This window comes from Nannobrachium achirus (assembly GCF_963921795.1).
Source record: "Nannobrachium achirus genome assembly, chromosome: 8".
NCBI classification, from domain to species: domain Eukaryota; kingdom Metazoa; phylum Chordata; class Actinopteri; order Myctophiformes; family Myctophidae; genus Nannobrachium; species Nannobrachium achirus.
This window is the reverse complement of record NC_137817.1, coordinates 24,559,401-24,580,028: the sequence shown is the minus strand read 5'-3', so window position 1 is coordinate 24,580,028 and position 20,628 is coordinate 24,559,401.

Sequence of the window (20,628 nt, the reverse complement as noted above, 5' to 3'; positions counted from 1 at the left end):
AGGCAGGATGTTTTCTGTGATGATTGCTAGGTCATGTAACATGATGCTTAAAGGCACTGGACTTTTGTTGTTCTTCAGTCCCATGATGGCTTGACAAAATTGTGTGAGGCTGGGAGAGTCCAATGCGTGGATCCTCTGAAGGAGGCAGGTCCTCACAGCAAAACCTACACCATGGAGGTATAGCAGTAGCCTTCTGGGAGCCCCTTCCATTTGAAAGTGCAGCCTTCTCCCGTCTCCGATATGCAGTCCTTGCCATGGAAGAGGGTTTAGTTGAGAGCCATGTTTTCAATGTTGTACCTCTTCAGCTCATGCATTTACAATGTATGCCACGCACGCACCCACGCACACTATGCGTCTATACCATTCTCCCTATTCCTCTTTCAGACTCTCTCTCTCACTTGCTGTATCTACTGTATGACTTCAGGTAATGGTGACAGTATTTTGTGTGACATAATAACAATTACCAAGCCTTTGACTGGTTTTAATTGACTTGTGGAGAGGGCACTTCAACTCAAGCTGATTCATTAGGCAAAAACAATGAACAACTTAATTGAATTTTGGTCTGAATTCAAATTCGAGAAGAAAAAAAATCTACATGTCTACACAACACACAGTCGCACATAGTCGCATGCACGCACACACACGCACACACACACACACACACAAAAAACAATAGTGCAGGGGGCTAGATGGAACCATAATGCAAATACAAAGTTTTCACAGGTATCTGTCATGCCGAACATTTGTGCAGCCTCGCCGATCCCCACAACATCTGCTAAGGTTTCTTAATTCTTCACTGAGAGGACGCTAATAGCTCAGCTCTGCTCTTTCGCTGTTGTAACTCTTGCTGTCATCGAAGGTTGTTATCCACTTGTTTACCCCACCGCCACCAAAGCACCACCAGTGGTTATATTCCCTTGGGATTGTGATTTACGGTATGTCTCCCTGCTCTTAAATGCTTGTCTTTGAATGTACTGAGCAGGGAGTAATATGTAACAGAGCCTGAATGCCAAGATCAAATATAATATATACACAATTGTGATTACATTATATAAACTAGAGAAGGGCCCCTTATTCTGGCATTTTGGTCCCATACCTGAAAGCACCCCTGTCTACTTCTATAGTAGTGAGATAAATGTTTTCCTGTCTATTTGTTATAGTTATCTGACTGAAGTGACTGGAACGTAAGGACATTTTCTACCTTCACTCTCCCAGGAGGATGCACCATACTGATGTGAGTAAACTCTTGGCCTTTACTCTTGCACCACCCTCAGGCCAAAATGTCAATGTGTGTGTTCGTGCGTGCGTGCGTGCGTGCGTGCGTGCGTTTGTGTGTGGCTGTCTGGCTGACAGCATTTTCACATTTTCAAACAGATGATGTTCTACTGTCTTCCAGGACCATAAGTGCCTGGATGGCATTAAACTTAATAAGTGGTGCTTCAGAGGAAAGCTATTACTCTGTCAGTCTTTGGGTTGCGTTTAGAGTGAATTGTCTCAAGAGCTACAGTATATATCACTTCTCCCCAGAGCCAGGTGGAAATTACATTCTTTATATTTTCTTTAACCACTTATGGAATATTTTCCTTTTCAAATCCATTATAATACCCTTCAAAGCAATAACGTTCTATAGAACTATAACAGCAATTTTATTTGTGAATAAATAACTCTGCAGTATTTTTGTATTATTATGTTTTTTGCAACCAAGTTCCTTCAACTTCTCTGATTACAGTACAGGCAAACAATTACAGACAGCAAACTTATGAATGTACTTGTACGGACACTTGCACATGCATACACACTGAGACAGACACCATGCAGTATGCATACCATCATTTTTGGCCATATAGTATGTCCAGCAATCTCTAGCACCACACAGCTAATCTACAGCGGCACAATTGATTTCCCTGCAACGCTGCACAACCTTACAGTGTGTTTCCCTCATTTGCTCATTCTACTCTCCGAGTTAATTCCTACAGCAGGCCTGAGAAACGTCAAATCTGCCCATGGAATTGGATTCCAAGTTCAATTTGTTCTGTAGAATTACTGTTTCCATCTAAGTTTGGCGGGATCTGCCCCCACACACACCCCTCCCCACCACCTCCCCTATTGATTGTGTTGTAATGGAGTTGTCAGAGTGCGGCGCGCGGTTCCACCTTAAAGCCCTCCATACTCATACCGTGCTACTTCCTGTGGTAAACATAAGCCAGCCCAGTATGTAGAAAAGCTGCGGTAATCCTAAGAATCCTTGGCAAAGATGGGCACAGTCTACAGTGAAAGCCATACCCTGGTACCAGGGTTTGGGCACCCTGGCCACAATATGACTTCCGGTTGGTTCTAGCGGAAGTGGCGGAAGTGCTGTGTTTAACGGAAGTTACATCATGCGTTGTTGTCTTCCGGTGAAATTCTCAAGGCGGAAGTTGAACAGTCTTTGCCTGATATTGTCACCAGGCTTTTCTCTTCGCAGATGAGTAAGCCTGGCTACGCGAGGCTAGGGTTTGGGCATTGTTGCACTTTGAACCTGGCTTCCATATTGTGGGCATCTATACTGTTGGTGAATATTTCCAAACATTAAAAAAAAAAAAAAAAAAACTCTATTGTGTTACTTTAGTCCTTGGTTTGTGGCCTGTTCCAGTTCAGTTTCCCATAACTTTGATTGATTGGCTTGGCAGCAGATGTGAACCGAAAAGGATGTATAGGCCTAGAATTGAAAATTGCTAAGAATGTGTTATATTTGCAATGCATTGTGAGCCATGTATATTGCAACATATGATAAAATAGAGCTTAAGTGGATAACATAACATGACTTGTTATGACTCATGGTTGGTCAATTCTTAGCTTGTGGGATACTTTGCGACCAAATAATTTATTATAATCCATACGAAGAAAATATGAATTTAACTCCACGTATACTGTATTTTATTTCAAATGCCAGTGAAGATGTAGGCCTACTTTAGGCTTAGTACGAAGTGATGAGACACACCCCCACAACTGCTGTCTCACAGCTTAGCTTGTCTACTGTCAGTTATTAGAATGCTGTAAAAACAAAACAAAAAAACAGTATGATTAGATTGAGGTTCTTTCTGTTCTCTTTTAAGTCAATCAACAAATTCATTGTCAGTGAGTTTCCTTAGAAAATGCAGCTTTTGACCATGAAAAGTGTGTTTAATGTATTGCTCTGTCACTGCCAAAATGTATAGTAGTTGTTGTTCTTTAATTATTCTTTTTTTATACATGGATATTTTGTGAAAATATTTTTATTTTTATTCCGTGCCGTTAATGTACAATGGAAGATTGGCCTTTCTTTAACTCTTTGTGTGTGTGCGTGTGCGTGTGCGTGCGTTCATGTCAGTGTTTGTTCTGTGAAGGGGGATAAATGCTATTACATGATTAACTGATATAATTGCTGTGCCTGTCATTATTGATTACTGGCCTGAGAGAAAGCTAAGCTAGATTGGACATCCCCTGTGCTCACTCTGTTAATAACATTCTCCACTCTGTCGTGTGAGTGTGTACACTACAGTATGCGTGTGTGCACATGTCGGTGTGTGGGTGTGTGTTGTAGTGTTATTGTGTTGTTGTGTTGTCATACATAGCAGATGCATTTATGTGATTGTGAGTGTTCAACCGAGGGCCGGTAACCTCACTTTGTAGTAATATATATTCAGATCTGGTGTGAATTATGGAAGGGAAATAAATCACGTTTGATATATCCATCATAAACTGAAATTGACTAAATAAGGGCGATGGAAGGCAGTATTGTCGCTTGGATGGGCTGTTTTTTCATTTGATTTTCTCCCAGTGCTTTTCAATTGCTCGACGTGTTTATGGACATTTCACTGATGGCTCCAGCCATCACGGGGCAATGCATCAAATACGGGATCCGCTTTTCAATAAAAACAAATCAATGTTCACTTGGCTATGAAATCATAAAAGCGAGTTTATTGAAAAGGATTGGCGCGTAAGATAAAGTTTGTACGCAGAGCGAGAAAGAAAATGTGGAGGAACAAAATAAGTGTAATATGGAGGACGGAATACAACTTTTCACTTAGAAAGAAAGTTTTCTTTCTTTCTTTTTTGAGATTTCCAGCAGTTTGAATAACAGTTAATCAAGGAAAGCACTTAAATGTTGATTTTAAGACATGGCACATACACAATGACATTCAATATGTGTTTTTTGTTTTAACTCATTTGGAGCTGAGGCCGATTCTAAAAAAGCCTTCTAAATCTTTCAATTTTCTGAAAATTTTTATTTAAACTTTATATAAAATATTTATATTAAAAAAAAAGAAAAAAAAGTTTGCTATTACTGTACATAGCAATAACAACCCCAAATTTAAAGGTATAGCCTTACGGTCTAAATAGGTTAAATTATGTAGACCAGGGGTGGGCAACATCTCTTTCCAGGGGGCCATACTGACTTTGATAAAGTGAGTGAAGGGCCACACGTTGGACAATGGAAACTTGAAACACATAGTGCTGAATTAAGTTAAAACGGCATGAATTTGATAGACACGACAGACAATCGTATTGCCTATTTTGTGTTGTGTCTTTAAGGCTTATGAATTATTTTATAATTATGGATCCATGGCAGACTGTTTCACTGTTACATTATAAACATTTAACATTTGAGTACATACGGATGGAATATGGAATGCAGTACTACTTTAAATGGTACATATAGGTCTACGTATTAATTACTAATAACGAATTGGAGTTGTGTTGAATTGATTTCCTTAAAAGAACAATGCTGCCTTTTAACATGTAGATTGTATGGGGGTAATTTTGTTTTTCTTGAGGATTCGAGGGCCGTATTGAGATGGTCGAAGGGCCGGGTCTGGCCCCCGGGCCGTATGTTGCCCATGTGTGATGTAGACCTATAAATAAGAGCGGATGATATTAATTTAATTCAAGTCTCTGTTGTAGAGTGACCCCCCCCCTCTCTCTCTCTCTCACTCACGCACGCGCGCGCACGCACACACACACACACACACACACACACACACACACACACACACACACACACACACACACACACACACACACACACACAGACACACGGACACACACACTTTAATTGAAATTTCTTTGGATTCTTGCCAGCGTAGTCTGAAGTCTGGTGTATTGATTTGAATCGAGGACAGTTTCCTGGAACACAGCACAGTATTGAGCTCTAATAAACATTGCAAAAAGACCCTGACTTTCTGCCTCAGAAAACGGCAAAACACTGTACCGCTACAAATCATTAATTAGGCACAATGAGCCTCTCTAAGGTTCATGAAAGCAGTGCCATCATCAATATGTCATCAATTCACATGCATTATACTGTGTGTGTGTGTGTGTGTGTGTGTGTGTGTGTGTGTGTGTGTGTGTGTGTGTGTGTGTGTGTGTGTGTGTGTGTGTGTGTGTGTGTGTGTTAGGGCTGTCTTGTAAAAATCGACGAGTCGTTTTAAGCCCCCGTAATCGACGCCAATTGTTTGTGTCGAGGAATCGAAAATATATTATTTTTATATCACCAGTTACTACTGCGGTGCAGTATAGCGCTTTACTGGTATGTCATGTACTTCTAATTGAGTCCATCTTACTTCCTAGTTCCTAATACTTGTAGACTTAAAAATAAAACCATTTAACGTGACTTGTTAACGTGAATGTTGCCTTGATCATATTACAGGGAGCTCTTATTTTGAAGTTAACCGCTTTGAGAGGAAATACGTCAATGTGTTGTTATTCTTCTTGTTGCAGCTAGCAGCCAAGAAGCAGCGACAGCCACTGAGTGTTGTAGTGGTCGCATGCTGAGAAGTAGCAATGGGCATCATAGCTCTTTTGATACAGCAGCACTGTGCTCTGAGAAAATAAAACCTGTGGAAATAATAAACGACACGCAATTTTGTTGTCAGAGAGATGCATTATTCTCGTCCCTGTCTTTCTACTCTGCTCCACGATTCACAATTCTGCATGGCTGGACGCAATCTTATCGTCATTAATGTCCGCCGCTACCATGTCTCATATCTCATGTGAACGGTAGTTCATGGATCTATTTCACTTTAAAGGCTTAAAACAATGTTCTAAAGCAACACTTGAAGCAACACTTGATTTATTTTTTATTTTATATATATTTTTACATACAGTATAAAACGATTTGTCGATGAGTCGCATTAACCCCCGTAACTCAACTAGATTTTATAAAAACCCGAGTCAAAGACAGCCCTAGCGTGTGTGCGCGCGCGTGTGCGCATCTATCTGTCTGTCTTCGTCTGTCTGTCTGTCCGTGACATTTTCGGTATTTGCTGTGTTTACTGCAAAATGCTTTAATCCACCAAGGCTGATGACGACCCAACGCAGCCCACTGTGGCCCATTAGAAAAGGTTAATGTGGAATAAACCTTGAAATGCATTAGATTGCTTCCATGAATATTTATATAAAAGACACTCTCAACTCCAAACCAATACAAATGGCTCCAAAAGTCTAATCATTAGACCACTTTCACACCAATAAAGCCCAGTATTAGATCTTATTTAACAAGAGTGATTGTCCTCACGTTCGAAATGAAGACAAATAAAGTGTTTGTTTTTTTTGCTGCCAGGAAACAAATTGACTTATAAAAGCATTGGTGAGAGAGAGAGACAGAGAGAGAGAGAGAGAGGGACAGAGAGAGAGACAGAGAGAGATACAGGAAAGCTGACTTACTAATTGATCTGTCTCTCCTTTGCTCTACTCTTGATATCTAGAATACCTTTGCGACCTCAATAAATAACAGGAAATAATTGAAATTCAGTCTGTCTGGGTTTTACGGTTTCCTTTTTCTTTTTTCCCTCTGCTTTGCCCGCTGGCATTGTGGGAAGGAGTCATAGGAGTTAATGTGGCAGCGGTGGCTCCGAGGCCTAGATAGGCAGGGCTGAGGAGTCACATGCTTCTGTGACATTAATTAAACGATCTGCCTCAAACTTGTGGAATGTGAATTGAGCCAGTAGGAAGATGTTTGAGACAGGGAGGGGTGGTATGATGTGTATGTGTATGTGTATGTATATATGCATATTCCGCAGGCGTGTGTGTGTGCGTGTATGTCTATATTGGAATGCTTGCGAGCTTGTATTGCACGCGTGCATAACTGACCAAAGTTTGTGTCTTTCTATGTGTAGCTGCGTGTGAACCGAGCAGCTGTACAAAAGCCCCAGAGGGACAAAAACATAGACGGCTACCTTCTACCCACCATCTGGGGCCTGGCCTGTTGATATGACAACAGAATACGAAACACACTCTGACAAGTCATTACCTTAAAAAGGCTATAAAGTCCAACATTAAGCCAGATTGTAATGTTCACTGAAGGCTAGGCCTGGGGCGGTATGGACATTTTGTTACCGCGATTACCGTCTTCCCATTTACCGCCGGTACTGCGGTAATTACCGCACCCCCGTATCTATTAATTAAGGTTCGGCGATAAGCCAAAATATTGCAATCATCTTCCCAAAAGGAGGGGCGACACAGCCTGACTGCCCGAGTTATACTTCTCCGTACAGCACAGCGTGTCTGGCTTTCAAAGGAGCAGATCTACAAGCTCACAACACGTCGCATCCGCGATGCGTTCTGAGCTTTTAGATCTGCACTGTCGGGTTACCATAGTAACGTAGGCAAGCTACGTAGGCTAGCTACTTGGGCTATTCAGACACAAACAGCTGAAGGAAGGGTTGTCAGATCGTGTAGTGATTCTGTAAACTCACGTCACGTCTCAACTCTCAAATCGCAGTGATTGAGTGCTGCTATATACAGGTTTTAGTTACAAGACTTGACAGAAAAGGTTATAAAATCGCCGACGCGCCGCTGGACGGAGCACAACGTGCGACGGAGAAAGTAAAATAGTTTCTCCACAGTGGAGAGGCGACACAGCCTGACTGCCCGAGTTATACTTCTCCGTACAGCACAGCGTGTCTGGCTTTCAAAGGAGCAGATCTACAAGCTCACAACACGTCGCATCCGCGATGCGTTCTGAGCTTTTAGATCTGCACTGTCGGGTTACCATAGTAACGTAGGCAAGCTACGTAGGCTAGCTACTTGGGCTATTCAGACACAAACAGCTGAAGGAAGGGTTGTCAGATCGTGTACAGTGATTCTGTAAACTCACGTCACGTCACGTCTCAACTCTCAAATCGCAGTGATTGAGTGCTGCTATATACAGGTTTTAGTTACAAGACTTGACAGAAAAGGTTATAAAATCGCCGACGCGCCGACGGAGCACAACGTGCGACGCAGTGGAGAAAGTAAAATAGTTTCATTTTCGGCTTTAGTCCACGCGGCCCGCGCTCCGCCAGTAATCCGTATGAATAAAAAAAGATATGCCACAACACAAGGTAGCCTATGTATTAACATCCTTGTGTCGAGTGGATTACAGAGAAAGAGTTGTGCTCCGTACTCTATCTATGCCCTGCGTGCAGCCGTGCACTGTGTACACTGCAGGTCTCTGTGTGTGAGTGACGTATGTGGCTTCCAACGTGTGGTACACGGCCCAGAGCAGAGCGGCATGGAGCGCATGCGGTCCTCGCTTCTCCCCCGTTTTAAAACTCGCTTGTTTTCCAATAAAAAATAGACCTTTTTTTTGTCTTTTTACCGCGGTAAGCACAATGACACCGCGGTAGACCTCGGTATACCGCGGTACGGCGGTACGGCGGTTACCGCCTCCAACCCTACTGAAGGCTGACACCTCAAATTTGATCTAAATTGATTTTAGGTGGCGTCACACCTCCTGGACATGGAGATAAATAAACCAATACACCACATGAACCCTATAGTGTCCCTATTCTGGGCATGTCATAATAGGCAAACATTGGCTGTGGGTGTGGCTAACTTCAGCTGGATCATCACCCACCTGACCTGTTTAGTACAGTATGTGAAACGGCACATGCTGACTCCGTCTGGACGTGTACACTTTTTTTTACGGTCTATGGGTTTTCTGCTCTGACATCATGCTCTGACATCACTGTGATGTCAGGGGAACCACTCTAACAGATTGGGGTTACTGCTCTGACATCACACTCTGGCTTCACTGTGATGTCACACTAACTAACATAATCTCTTTTATATATGGAGTTCCCTGAAGTCCATATCTAACAGGACTTCATATGGGAATGCCAAAATATGGAAGCCACATCAGCCACATACCACACTAACAGAATCCATATATGGCCAAGACAGCCCATATCTGTGTGGCTGGGTCTACAGACAGGGATCTCCATGTATGGGCATAAAATGGTATGATGTCAGATGTCAAAGTCATAGACATGCTTACTCAGACTTTCACATAACGAATAACTGAGTAAGCATGTTTGGGCTTTCATAGCGGATCTCCATATTCTATGTACCAGGGGTCTCCATATATGGGTAACTGGTCTGATATACATCACTGGCCAGATGGCCAAGACATGGCGCAACCTCGCCCAGAGGCGTCTTACTAGTCATAATACCTGATCATCATGTTTTAGGAGCGGGGGTTGGGGGGGATCATGACACCCCACCTTTAATATTTCAGCCTTTTGAATTATTAATTTTAATCAATTTGTTTATATTACTATTTGTAAAGTGCAAACTGATAAATGTGGCAAGGATACAGTAGGCATTTGAACATGACTTTCACATTCTGGAATCATAATGTACCTCTGTTCATACAGTGAAAGGGGGAAAACGTGGGAAGTCATGCGTCTGAAATACAAATGTATGTACAGTAGGATAAAATATGGTTATCTGCTTTCAACCTGGCAGGGTTGGGCATGTCATATAGGTGTAAATGTTTACAAAGAAAATTGAAATAGTTCAAAATTAACAAAAAAATCAGATATACAGGCTCACAACATTACACCATGAAGCACAATGACACATTCCATTGTCACATTGCATCGTGATACATCATCAATTTGCGAGCCCGTAGATTGCAATTCTATGTACGTGAAATATACAGAGCTTGGTTTGTCCTGAGAAAAAAGTGAATGTTTTGGTTGATTTTCTCCATTTGATTCTGTTGAAGGGATTGGCACTCTTGAAGGCAGTAGCAGCTGCCTGCTAGACACTGCCTAGGGACCAGAAATTCCCTTGGCATTTTGAGAGTGGGAGAGCAAAATCCACAAGTCACATACCCACAGGAGCCGGTCTCGCTGCACATTTGAATAAAAGAGCATCTTCCACATCGGTACAAATCAACCATACGGCAATAATTCATTAAAAGAAACAGTTCACAACTTAAGTGATACATTATTTGCAAACAGCACATCACACTGCCATCTCTGTTGACGAGCTTAGGAGAGCGGAAGAGACGGAATCAAGAGAGACAAACATTTAAACAGGTTTGCGTCACCATCTGTGGGTGGTAATGGACTAAGACGAGGCATACATCCTCCTGTTGCTACATACACATTCACACACAGACACTTGGGAGTTAATTGGCAGCACAGTGCTACACTATCAAAGTAATGGATGGCTGTGTGTTGCCTAGTCTTGGGGATCAAGACGCTGCTGTTTTCTTTTTAGTTTTTTTTATCAAATCTTCTAAAACGTTCATTTAAATCTCAACATAAAAAAACCCAGAAGTCGTGGTTTTCGGGCCGTACACTCTTTGCATTGTCATTGACACTGACAGCAGGAATTCAGCGGACGGACCGCGTTGGTCCGAGGAGGGCAGGGGAGCTTTTCTGAAGGGATCTCAAATGGACACCTTGGTCTTTGAGAAAGGGCAGGTGTGTTTAATCATATGTATGTTAATGGTGACCACTGACCTCTCTAATGGCTGACATTTCACTCAGGAAGCAACACGGTAATACAAATGAGATAGAGGCAGGCAGAAACAGAGAGAAGGACAGAGGTGAGTAAAAGGGAAGTGATGAATAGAGAATGAGAACTAATGAGTGATTGTGGACCATGTTTTCCTGTGTAAATATATTATTGCTATGCAATTAGCATCCTTAGGGTCTGCAAACAGAGTGCACAAGCAGGGAAAAATTCTAGTTGACACAGATTCTCAAAGTGGGGTCCAGGGCCCCCCAGGGTTCCTTCCGGGGGTTTGGTGGGTCTATTTTATTTCAAGGCCATTATAAAATAGCAGGTTTACAAGCCCATAACACATCACAGAGTGATGCCTTGTGTGCTTGTAGATTTGCTATTTAAAAGAAATGCTGACAAATGTTCATGTTGGCAAATGTTCTCTTTTGGGGGTCCCTGGCACAACACATTTTCCAATGGTGGTCCGCGGCCAAATATCTTTTTTTTTAGTCCTCGACATAAAATTGTTTGACAACCACTGAGCTAGAGGAAAAAGTCTTGGTTTACATTTTTCAGACAACACTGAACCTCGGGTTTGAATATAAAATACAAAGTAATTTTGTTCCAGTATCTTTTGGTCTGTTTGAGAGAGATGTTGGGTGCATGCACCAGTAGAAGACAGCTTTGGCAGTCATAACTCTTGTCTAGAGCTCTTGCCAAAACTCAATGTTGTTGATGCTGAAAGCTCTCTGAAGGTGCTGGAAGAGTGGATGAGTGTTCTGGTTTCAGGGGTCATCTGTGTGATTTTCCTGGCCATGAAGGCTCAATGTTTTATTCATTTGTAAACTGTCTAACTCAGTGGTTCTCAAAGTGGGGCCCAGCAAAATGGGGAACAATTTAACCCATTAAGCCTTGTTTGAAAATAGCGCATTGTGAGCTTGTAGATCTGCTATATTAGATATTTTTGAACATTTTAGTGATATGCACAATAGGGACGCCAGGATGAAATTGATTAATTTCACTATAATTTCACCAACTAGGTAATTCAGTGAGAATGTACTGTATGAGAATCATACCTAAAGTATGGTTCATCTACTTAGAACGTAATATAATATATGAAACAATAAGCAGTCTGGACAAGGATATTCTTTCTCATCTTTTATAAAGTGGTTTTATTTGATGGCCCTCCTGCTCTGGCATTTGTCCTTTGTGCCCTAAAAAAAATGTACATCACCAAAGCCTGGGACCAACACAATCCAAATAGAAGGACAGCCAAGGCAGAACACAAACACAGATGACCACAATCATCACAGTATCAATGTGGGTGTCCTTGACATGCAAATATTTCAGAACCACTGCTCCAACTTGTACCCGTGTAACCTTGTCGGGTGGCATACAAGCTCATTTCAAGTAATTACATTTTACTGCATCCTAATTTGGCTGTTACTGCAAGTGACACATTAATTTAAAATGAAATGGTTGAGCGTGAGTCAAGTGATGACCTAGATGCAGTAATTATTTATTTATTTGGAGGGGAGGCGGGTGCCAGTCTGTTTTTGTATTCATAATATTTTGGGGAATGTAGCGTTGACTCACAGATCAGCAGACTCTTTGTGAACAGGGTATAAAATACGACATCAGTTCACCACACGTACCAGCCAAATGCAGTTAAGGCTGCACTAAGTGTCAAAATATGGTGGTGGGACACCGCAAAATATGGGAACAGCTTTAGTCTGCCATGTCACAAATTCAATAAATGTCTCTGGAGCGCTTATGTGGTGACATATACTGTAATTCTCTTTCACAAGAAAGCTTGTGAAAGCTAAGCTTTCAATGTGTTGTAGGGAGGCACTGTCAGGCGCCATTCCAGGACATCCGATCAGATGTCCAGTTGGAGTAACATCTGGTAACTGATGATACGCATTATCATGCATACTCATCGTGCCCTCCAGCAACTGGACCATGATGATCATGTAGAAATGCCAGAAAATAAAATTCAAGTTAAGCCCTTTCCACACAGGCGCGTTTAACCGCACGGATAAAACGGACAATATCATTTTTTGAAAAGAAAACAATGATTCTCTATGACCTCATGCACACCGGCTTCGAATTAGCCGTGCGACGAGTGGCTGCCGCCGTGCGTTTTTCTCTCGATCGAACCCAGTTCGATTTGTGCGTCTTGTCGCATGCGGTAAAAAACTCATCACTCCTTTTATGACTCCTTTTGGGATCCGCAGCGCCGATTCCGCACAGCCTTGCACACCAAATCCAATGCGTTTTATTCATGCCGCAAACGAAAAAAACGCAACTGTCCTGTGTGCAAAGGGCTTTAACGTGTGGTTGCTCTGAAGTGTTCTGGTTCATGTGGAATTTTCTTTGCCTTACCTAAGATGTCAGGAAAATGTACTGCACATCTTAACCCATTCAAACCAGGAACAAAACATGTTCAGATGGGGGTCCGCAGCCATATACAGAATATATATACATTTGGGGGTCCATGGCATGAAAAAGCTTGATAACTACTGATTTAGAAGGTATTTGTAGAATCGGTCTCAAGTCTTAATGGGTCAACAGAGCATCAAGCCTTTTCTTATTCTCTTCTCATCTCATCTCATATTGTCTTGAATTTTAAACTATTTACTAATGAGTTTCATTTATTTTGAAATAGAGTGAAGTCCTTCATTTGGTAACATTAGCAGTTAAACTAACTCTCAGTGCACTCTCAGTCAAATACATTTTTACTGTGTAGCTGCCTGCTACCGGACGAAAAGTGAGATCCATTCACACTGTGGTGCCTGCTGTGAATGCAAATTCTAGGTTGGCCCTGTGCCTCTGAGTCTGCATGTCCCTCCTGATGCGGCACAATCAGCATCCAGAGTCCCAGCCGGGATGTTGGTACACTCTCTGGCCCCCCACCACTTTCCTTGTCAGAAAATAAATCAGTTTTCTCTCACTGTCCGACGAAGACAGACTGACAGAGAGGAGAGAAAATGAGGTGAACCGAAATCCATCTTTGAGCCAAATAGAAGTTATACATTACTCAAAACATATTGAATGGCGGCAGGCAAAGCTTCTCTTTGCTCATTTCCATATAGCAGCAATAATGAAAGTTGCAGTGAAAAGGAAAGAAAAAAGAAAAGAAAACAGGAATCGTATTTCAGATGCGTCTCCCTTTTATCCATTTCCTGTTTGATTTCTGGTTGCCTGGGGCTACAGAACTTGGGAGATGTCACTGGGATACAGTTTATTACAGCTGTCAGTCATCGCTGTAATTATGCAATAGGGAACCACATATGCACATACTGTACATACGCAAACACGTATGCTCAATCATTCACATATGCAATTATGGGATATACTGTTGAGGCAGGTGCCTTGCTCACAGTAATATGTCTAAAGGATGGTGGTGAGAGTCACAGTGTGACAGCATAATAACCATCCTCAACATAAAAAGGACAGGAGCTTGTTACAAATCTCGCTTCCTCTATACCCATCATTAACGCACCATACTGTACACCGGGGTATGGAGATATTCCTTGAAATGTCTGCATCTGCGTGCAATGTGTGTCTGAAATGGATAACAGCTCACAAATCAGTCATAAAGTGTCTCAGAAAACAAATATGGGGCTGACGCACGCTGTCATCTTTTATGATGTTATGCAAGCATGATTTCAACATACAGTATATGATGACATCTAAGATTTACTCGCTGATAGTTAGTGGCAATGTTTATCTATGTGGGCGGGATTCGTGTGTGTGTGTGTGTGTGTGTGTGTGTGTGTGTGTGTGTGTGTGTGTGTGTGTGTGTGTGTGTGTGTGTGTGTGTGTGTGTGTGTGTGTGTGTGTGTGTGTGTGTGTGTGTGTGTGTGTGTGTGTGTGTGTGTGTGTCTCTATTTGTTTATTTATTAATTTATTAATTTAAATGTATTATATTGAATGACAGGCTGGTAACACGACCTGCCCACCATTGTTGGGATTAATGCATGAGTTAAACAGGCTCTCAGTTTCCCTCTACATCTTTCCTGTCTCTCTGTCGCTGATCAATCTCCCCCACCCTCTCTCTCCCTGATCAGGTTCAGAAACTGTTGCATAACAATGGCAATTTGCGCTTTGCCTGCAGATGCCAATTTGCGCTGATCGATTTGGGAAAGACGAGTCCATATATGGGCATATTTGCCATGTTCAATCCATGGACATATCTGCTCACCCACCACATAGATACCACCCGCTTCAACTTGACCTTTATATAGTAGATGGTGAACAGATGGGACAAGGTGAGCACGTACTTGACTTGTGGATTGTTTATGAAAACAACAGGCTCGTCTGAGGACGACCTAGAGAGAGGCAACGATTCCCATCAGATCTCCAGCCAGGTCAGGTCCTTCCCATCATAAAACATCTGGGATACACAAATCAGAATGCAGTGCTAAATAGAGATTTTCATACTTGGATTCAACATTCATGTTTGTCCGTGGCCCGCGGGTGTACCTCTGCATGTGCGTGTGTGTGCGTGTGTTTGTGCTTGTGTGCACACGACTGTGCGTACGTGCGTGCGGTTCCGTGGGTGTGTGCATTGATTATGCATCTGTCTGCACCTGCATGCTTGCACCTACGTTCATATGCATTTGAATGGCAATTATCGTGCACTATGTGTATGTGTTTTACTGAACACGCGTGCGTGCATGGCTGCCAGTGCTTGTTGTGTGTGTCCCTTTGTTGGACAGGAGAGGTAATTGCAGCCTTTGTTGACTGCTGAAGAGGCAGGTGGGCTTCCCATCTGGTGATGGCAGGTAAGAGAGAAGGATGGAGGGGCTTGGGGGACGGACAGAGCTCTGCCCCCTCCATCAATCACACCTGAGTGAACAGCAGGCACATGCAGGGGCGAACAGAGGGGATGGACAGACAGCAGCGGGAAGAGGGAGGGTTTGGAGGGGGGGGATTGGGGCGGAGGGGGGGGGGGGGGGAATGAAAGATGGGAGATCTGAGCGTCACTGAGTTTCTTTTGAGGGCTCTCTGATCTGAGCTCTTTGATTGTCAGAGTGAGAAAGTCAGATAAAGAGAGACAGAGAGAGGGAGAGAGGAGAGGAGTCTGGGGAGTTTCCACAGGCATGTCAGACATGTAAATGTCCATGTAATCCTTATGTAATGCTTATTACTACAAGGTGATTCTGTTCTTCAATCATCATGCATGCACTGGACAGGTGCACACGCACGCACGCAGCCACGCACGCACTCGCGTGCACACACACACGCACACGCACACACACACACACACACACACACACACACACACACACACACACACACACACACACACACACACACCATTCACTTAAACATGCATGCATGAAACCCGCCTACTTACAGTACTGTTATGTGTGCACACAACCACATCCACATGCCCAAGGACTCAAATTCTCAGCCATAACCTACTCTACATACTTGCATGCTCATGCAGAGCACACAAGCACATATTATGATTTCTCATGCACACACACATGCGTGCGGCATGCACATGTTCACACGCACACTTGTGCGCACGTGCACACACACGCATCTTTTGTTGTCAGTAGGGGTGTAACGATACATTTTAACAACGATACGATACGCATCACGATACATGGTTGACGATGCGATACATGGACAATATTGGTTAATTCATGGTGATACGATGCGAATCGATGCAATGATTTAAAATGGATATAGTAACTATTTAGCAAAGAAATTAAATCTGTGCAAAACGTGTCAATAGTGCATGTTCTTAAGGGGAAATTATTATTATGGATATAAATAAGTAAACACTGTGATTCTCTAGCAAATACATGGACATTATATTTCAACACATACAGTATGGACAAACCTGCACCTTGACATGAACACAGAGATTACACACATTTATCGATAGACCAAGAGTAGCTATATGGAATGGAAAAGTAATTAAACCCTTCTTTTTCCTTTTCCTTCTTAAAATTGCTAAGTACAAGGCACAACTACTTAGTTTCCATACAATCAATTATTTAAACTGCAAAACAATGCCGATTCTGCATTGTAAAACGATACCGATACGATACAAAGCCAAAACGGTACGATATTTTGCTTTTGCAAACGATATAGTAGATCATTAGTCTCGCGAGGCCAGACTGTTGCCTCCACGATTTGGGCAATTGCTCCCGGCATACAGTCTGGCAAACAGAAATAGAAACGATGAGTGCGAGATAAAGCGGATGTGACGCAACCGCTCCCTTGGTGCAGTAGCAATAACATGTCCTACTGGAAGCGTTATGTCTCCTTTCAATTTAGTGGCAATTTCTGGGGGCGTTATTTCGTCTTTCTCTGGTGTTATTGGTGTTACTTCCATGATGTTTTCAAACGTTTTCTTAAACTATACATACACCCATAACAAGAATAGGCCGCTCGAATGACTTTGTCTGAGCTATTGTGTTTCTGTTATGTTTCCAGTGGGACTACAGTTCAGTGCAGCAGTGGCTCCTTCCGATACTCGCCGTTCGGGAGCTGCCGTTCCAGACTCTATATAGCATTTGGAGATTGTGGAATAGTTGTCTGGCTACGCGAGACTAGTAGATCATTGCAAATTAAAATCGATGTTTCTTTCGATTCAGTTACTATATCGTTACACCCCTAGTTATCAGCTCACACAGAGAGAAGAGCTGCTGTCTTAATCCCCACCTATCCCAGGGTGCATTGCAATGTCCCCCCATGTCCTCCTCTGGGAGAGGAACAAGAACGACACATAAAGCAAGAGAGAGGAAGAAAAGGTGGTTGATTGGAAGAACATGTCAACATTGTGTAATCCCTGTAACCCAGGGGGGAAAAAATCACACCAGTGTGAAGTAAGCGGTGCTCACCTTACACATCACAATAGAAAATACTCTTCCTAAAGAAACGAGGTGTGTGATGATGATGACTGATGTACAGCATAGACCCACATGATGTCACAGTGGGCATATTGTCCAGTCAGAAAAGGGATAGGGGACAACAAGAATGTCACTCAGTACTCCGTGGGCACAAGCAGCAGCGGCTCTTCCATACTGTATATGGTGGCCACCAACCATAGTAGAGACAGCACAACACTTCGCCAGCCTTTTTGCTTCGCCTCTGGACATCACAAGCTGTCGAACCCTCCAACGACCAGGCCGTATGTTCCAGGCTGGACCATCAGAGGAAACAAAAGTTATCAGTCTCGTGCCGTCGCCCGGTGTTAAAACGCCCTCTGCAGCCGCTCCCATAGGCATGGACGTTCACCCACCGGTGCTCTGACGGCAGATGGTTACACCACAGCAAGCCCGGGTCGCTGTCTCTTCTCCCGCAGCTGTTCACGGAAAGTGAGGTCAGACAGCGTGGGTCGCCGGTAGACTACATCGCTGAGTACATCTTGGTTGTAATTAAGCACATAGCCACAGAAGTTGCAATGTAAACCTACCTGCACCTACTACATTAAAGCTTGTAGTTATAACAAGTGTGTGTGGTGTGGTAGTTGTTAGATTTTACAGAACAAACCACACTGGTGTCCACCGCCGTCTCACCGTGCCGGCGTCTGGGCAGAAAGAAACTGAGAGAGAGAGTGACTTACTGAGATATATATATGTACGATTTTTAACAACTAGAGCTTTTGAACTTTTTCATTTCTCTCCCCGCTTTAGTTGTTATGCCAATAGGCCATATGTGTGCAGTATATTCTAGCCAAAAACTACTCGTTGGGCTTGGGAAGCTGGGTGTAGACAACCACATGTGTCCTCTGATACACATGGATTTGCCAGATGCTTATTTTAACCTGATAATGAAGAGTTTCTCCAGCGCATGTGGAGCACTATACATCACAGATCCACTCCCTGCTGTCTGAACAGGTGCCCCGCCCGCCCAACCTGTAGGAGTTGCTAGTGCAGAGATCACTCTCTCTGTAGCAGGCAGTGTTGCCATCAGTGGTGGGAAAAGTACCCAAATGTTTTACTTAACTAAAAGTATCAATAATGCAATATAGAAAAACGTTGTTACAAGCCCTGAATTCAAAATGTACTTGAGTAAAAGTACAAAAGTAGCCTATTGGCATCAAAATGTACTCATTATACAGAATGTCCCATTTCAAGTTTTCAAATGTTTAAAAATATTTTGAAAATAGCTCACATGCGACACATTGTGAGCTTGTAGATCGGCTATTTTAAAATGGCAGAAATGTATACAGTAGGGCTCAAGTGGTTAATGTAGGTTTTGTAATAATAATCAAAATGCATAAAGTATAACTAAAGGGCTTATTTTTCCTGAAAAGTTACTATTTTTGGGCTCGTACGAGATTTGTGATATATTTTATATTTTATTTCAAGATAAAAAATCTTTTTTGGAAAATAGCACATCTATAAGCTCTACAACACGTGGCACCACAACATCTGGCACCACTGCTAGCAGGTTTCAAACCCCCAGTCTCCACCCTGGTGCAGGAACTCTACCTCTGCGCCAGCTGAACACCAGATTGAATCTATATAATCATATCATGACTTTGCGCTGCTACTGGAAACCTCAGCCTACTAGTCTCACTCAGTTTTGAGTTTGGCATTTTGTCCAGATGTACTTTGACAAATAACGAGGCTTGAACCATGCAGTGACCTTCCACCCTCTACGGTGTAGCTTTCCTATTATATCCCCCGTCCACTTTATCCACCCACAAGGCCACAACTGTGCCAGGTGCACCTATTCTGACTTCACTTTTCCCACGCAGGATAGAAATGGCCTGGCCACAGGGACGCTTTCAAAAATAGTAAAACAGAAGCTTGGAACTCACATTCCAATTAGCCTTTCATTGCATGCAAGGGGTGTGTTGCAGACTTTTCGACTTCCCGTATTCCTTTAGCTTCCTTGTTTAATTCATCAGAGCTACTGTTGTTGAACTGACCTTTTTTTTTGTTGCAGGGTTACAAACTTGAGCTTGGTGTCTGGATGAGCAGAATATGTATTAGTTATTGCAGCTTAAAACTAAAAAGGGATAAATAAAGTATGTAAATAAATATATTATTATAATATTAAGTGAGTAAAAAACATTGCAGGTGCTGGTATTTGGCAGCCGTTGGCCTCCAGAGCAGAAAAATATTATCGTTTCCAGGCGTTGAGTGGAAAATACTGCTTCCTCCTCGCTGTGCACATTAAAAATATGTATCAATTAAAGTTGCATGTCTAAGTTCCCAGACTAATTCTGCCTCTCTTAGGGAAGACAGTGATAATGATTAAAATCTAGAGCATTAGCTGCAAGCATCTGTCTCTAACCATCTCATAAAAACGATGCACTGTGGGCTCCGTGTAGCGATTGTGCATTCCCGCAGGCTAAAGTTTTGTAGCATCTCAGAGATAAGCAGCAAACTCTCAAGTGTTGTTTTGGTATCTACGATGCTGCTCTGAGGCACAAGTCTGGTGTGGCATTTAAATACCAGCTCAGAAAGAGCAGCAAATCCAATGACTGCAGTTCAAATGCGGACAGACACGCTGAGGAACGCACATGCTCGTGCACGCGCACGCGCACGCACACACACACACACACACAGATTGATGCATACACAGATACAACTATTTGCATACGCGTGGACCATGCATAAATGTAATAGGACCAACACAGGACCAACACAGATACAAATGTAGATTCACACACACACACACACACACACACACACACACACACACACACACACACACACACACACACACACACACACACACACACACAGGCAGTCATTAAACACACAAAAAAAAGATCTTATTTGAGTCAGACTTTGGTGACCAGGGACTAGCAGTTCTCAACTGACTGAATATAATAAGGCAAGCCAGGCCTGTCCTGGTTTGGTAGTTTGGTACAAAAGACTTGAGAGAAGAGAAGCTAAATGAGGTGCT